The sequence below is a fragment of the Panthera leo genome, chromosome B3 (assembly GCF_018350215.1).
Source record: "Panthera leo isolate Ple1 chromosome B3, P.leo_Ple1_pat1.1, whole genome shotgun sequence".
NCBI classification, from domain to species: Eukaryota; Metazoa; Chordata; class Mammalia; order Carnivora; family Felidae; genus Panthera; species Panthera leo.
This window is the reverse complement of record NC_056684.1, coordinates 108,526,270-108,530,818: the sequence shown is the minus strand read 5'-3', so window position 1 is coordinate 108,530,818 and position 4,549 is coordinate 108,526,270. Positions and strand designations below refer to the sequence as shown.

At 36.8% G+C, this 4,549-nt stretch overlaps 1 non-coding gene across 1 annotated transcript; it reads right to left on the bottom strand.

The window, feature by feature from the left end:
- Positions 1-219: 219 nt before the first annotated feature.
- Positions 220-359, bottom strand: LOC122223457. The gene has a single exon (XR_006204327.1). It is a non-coding gene; the product is annotated as a small nucleolar RNA SNORA50 (small nucleolar RNA).
- Positions 360-4,549: the final 4,190 nt, after the last annotated feature.

Sequence of the window (4,549 nt, the reverse complement as noted above, 5' to 3'; positions counted from 1 at the left end):
GCCTTGTTTTTTATTTTTTATTTTATTAAAATTTTTTTTTAATGTTTATTTCTGAGAGAGAGAGACAGAGCACGAGATGGGGAGACACAGAATCCAAAGGAGGGTCCAGGCTCAGAACTGTCAGCACAGAGCCTGATCTGGAGCTCGAACTCACAAATCACAAGATCATGACCCAAAGTGAAGTCTGATGCTTAACCAACTGAGCCATCCAGATGTCCCAAATGCACCTTGTTTTTAAAAGAACAATTCAGTTGAAAGCTGAAGAGCCCCGGTAATAACAAGTCCTTATGCTCTAGCACTGTTGCTTGGCTGCTGAAGAAGCTACATAACAAGACACATCCGGTTCAAAGGCAGTGCCTTCTCAATAAAAATTTCCATTAAAAAATTCAGTCCTCTTGTTTAACAAGTCCTCTTGTTTAACAAGTCTGCTGACACATCTGCTGACCTGTCCTAACTACATTAACTATAGTTTGTATACTAGCAAACTTATGGCTTATAAGCCATATTTACCCCTGCCCCTGTTCCTACCCCTAGTCTTCCCTTCAAACAAATGTGTCCTTTCATCACAGACAAGCTTTGAAAATTTTGTTTTTCTTGATACAGATCGCTTTGCTCTGTCAAACTGTAAATCAATTTAAAACACACAGCACCATCTCTTAACCTGGATTTCACATCCATGACTTATTTTTGCCTAATGGAATATTCAAATGCTGCATGGATTATGTAGATCATGGCTATTAATTTTACCTGTCAAATATTCTAGCGGTTAGAATTTGTCTGGAAGAAAAAAAAATTCCTGAACATTGTTTTCTACTGTATTGCATATTTTGTGAGTTTAGTAATTAAGCTCTATCCAGGTTGCTATAAACACTTCTTTTCAAATATAAGCCTCCAAAAGAAAGATAATGATCAAAGGGGATGAAAGGTAGGTTTTTCCCAACTGTTCACTGAACCCATCTCAAGGTTTATTAATGTGATACACATTTTCACATATCACTGTGAGTGAAAAGTTCTCATAATATTAAATAACAATGGTCACTCTAGGTGTTTTCCCTGGCTTCAAAATAAAGCAGTGTCCTTACTGATATTAAATCCCCCCCCACCCTGCCATATACAAGTCTCTGAAGAAGTGGACAGTCTTGGTTCTAGAATGATTCTGAAATGATGTCATTAAAGTTAACCTACAAGCCTCAGCAGCTGTGATTCTGATGATTCAGAAAAGAAATGTAAATACAAGAGAAATCACAGACCTGGATTTTACAGTCTCCTAGCCTGATGAGCTTTTCCAGAGGATGTGGAAACTGCAAACTGAAATATTTATTGAAGGGACGGGCCACATTCAGCTGGAGAGACTCTAAAAGAATATCAGTTAATTTTAAACAAATCTTCTCAAAGAAAGAGCCTCCATGCCTTCAGCCAACCCTATTACTAAAAGTGGTATTTAAAATACTTCAAGTAGGTTTGCATTTATGAGAAGGATGTCCTTGTTAAACTACAAGGTGCGCTCCTTCCTATGCAAATTGTAAATTCTGTTGTATATGGTGGAACATGAAAACTGGAAGAATAAGCTAAATAGTTTTTTTTTCAATAATCTTCCACTTTTATTATAGAATTAGATGTAAACTTTTACTTTTGAAAGAGCATTGCATTGAGCCTCTTTCCATCCTGATAAAAAGGGAGAAACTATTTTATCCCTTTCTTCTAAACAAAGAATTTATTATTTCCAATACTGCTATAGCTTCAAATCTGAGCCCAAGTGACCTACACTGTTGTGCTGGGTTGTTCAACATTAGACACTTCTTGCTGCACGTTGGTTCATCTAAAAAAAAAAAAAAAAACACCAACAGTGTTCCCATTTTCTGTTGTGGTAATTGTGTGGGTAACAGATGGTAGAACTTGTCTTGGCCTATAGTGGGATTGGACAACCACCTCTGAAAATATAGCATCCTGTGATGTAAGCAGAGTTCATATAGTGCTTTTCCTAGAACAACCTGAGATTGGAATATTACCAAATAAAGCACCCATGGAGTAAACAAAGTTTTTCCTTTTTATGGCTTTAATTAAGTTATAAAATAGATCAGCTTCTGTCAACACAAAGTAAAGTTAGACAATGTTAGAAATCCTTACCTGGAATGAAAGAACTCTCTGTCTATAGAGTCTCTGCGAGGTCTACTGGTGGCTGCTCCAAGAATGCCAATAAGTCTGTTGATTTGCTTATTCAGTTTATCTTCAAGAAGATATACGACCAACACATATGCACCCCAAAATGGCATCATGAATTGGAACTAACAGAATCCTTCTGGTATAGCCTAACAAGAACAAGCATTTGGGTCTTTAGGCATCCACTTATGCTGTAGAGTCTTAGGCTCTTATTAATGAATGCATGTGTCTGGCTTTCAAACCCACCCTTATAGGTATTAGGGAAGCAGCTTCTATTGGTAATTCTTAAAAGTTCTGTTGCTGTTTTCATCATTTTGTTGTTTTAAATACACTGTAGCAAACAATGAAAAATTTGGGGTACAAATAAGGTGGTTCTGTGTTTTCTTTTCCTTCCCTAGGGGTCTGGTGGTCCTCTTCAGATTAAACTCCTGAGGGAGCTCCTGAGAATTCAGGTGTTTTAGCCACCAGTACAGGTCCAGCATCTATACAGTGTCCAATATCTAGACAGCATGCAATCAGTTCTAGCTGAATTGTGAGTTTCTTTGGGGAGGTTTCATTTCGTTTATTTCATTTTGTTCCTTCATTTTCATTATAAGTCCTATGTCAGACTCTGCCTGCTGGTGGCTCTCTTTTCATCGCCCATGATGACAAGGATTTTAAGATACAGAAGATGAAAGTGACTCTGTCAGGGTCACCAGTTATATCTTGGCAGAAATGATGCCATTTGTCAGTCTTTCTCTTCATGAGTATTTGAGTGGTGATCTTCAGGATATCTTTAGTTAGTAAACTATTTTCATAAATAAAAGCAACAAAAATCATTATGAGCCAGAATAACATCTTGGCTGCCTGAGCAGTCTAGTCCCCAGAAGCAGGCTGGACATAGGAAATTGATTCAGTACTTCTGGATATATCCTTTAGCAGTGTTTTTTGCCTAGCCTCACCTAAATTCTTCCCAACTGGACCTAAAATATGTTAAAATTGCAGAATATACTTGACTCATGCCATTTTTCCATTTTTCCATCTGGCTTTTAAAAAATGCATTTGGGAGGAACATCTGTTATTACACATCTGAATCTTTTACAGTTAGATCATCAGATCACTGTTGGGATGTTTTCTTTCTTGGACTCATCTTCTGTCCTGGGAACTCTTACAGCTTTTATAATCAGCTATATAAGCTATTCTGCTGAAAGCTTCACTCTGCCAAGGGTAAATGAACTGGGCCTACAAAGTTTGGTGCTTAATTAAAAATTTTTTTAGCTCATGAGTTATTGCAGGTTCTAAACTTAGCAAATGTCTTTCTTGAAACCCAATATGAATATTAATGTGAGACAGACTTGGAATGCCAAAGCAATTGAGGGTAGATCAGGTACTTTATAGACACTGGAAAATTTGAATGCATAACTGTTGAGCTATGAAATGCCTTTACATAAATTTCTTGCCAGAGTCTTTTATTAAAAGGAAAAAGCATTTATATCTGCATTGGCTAAATCCCATATGGGCTATGGTGTCCATTTTTGGGACACATCCAAAGAGTGGCTTTATCTGATCCAAATAATAAGGACATATAAGGGGAGACTATATTGAGAACAATTTAATATTATATAATAAACCTCATTTAACAAATATTTATTAAGACTCTTCTATTATAGGGGCTGATTAAAAAAAAAAGTAAAAATGATTCCTGCCTTCTATAAGCTATATTCAGAAGGGGAAAACAGACATTAAGTGATCATACAAATACATCATTGTGAATAGTGATACTTATATGGCAAAGCTTGCTAGGTAATTAATTATCCTCTTTACATCTTCTGTGTATTCCTATGTGACAATTGCCTATACTGTCAGGGCAGCAATATACTCAGTTTAAAAAACTATATTTCCTTTAGTTTGTACAGAAGGATGGTAGAAAGACTTCCTCACAGAGAGGGATGATGAAAGCAGTATATGGAAATCACTGGGTGTGGTGTTTGTTTGTTTATTTTTTAAGTGGAATGATGGGAGGCTTTTGATCTTACCCCTTCTTCCTGTTACCCGGAATAGGAACATGAAGGCTAGTGGCGTAGGGGCCATTATGTGCTAATGTGTTGACATGAGGATGGATGGCACTCACTAAGGATGACATCCCTGAATAAAAGGCACCTGGGTCCCTGATGGCCATGAAACTGCCTTGCCTGCTCTGAAGTGCTTACTTCAGACTTCTTCAATGTAAGGAAAAAATAAAACTTTTTAAACCACCCTTGTTTAAAATTTTTTAAATAATTCACTTTAGAACCTGTGAATGTGACATTACTTGGAAATAAGATCTTTGCAGATTTAGTCAACTTAAGGTGGACTCTAAATCAAATAGGGCTGGTGCCCTTATAAAAGGAGGATATGGGTAGAGAGACAA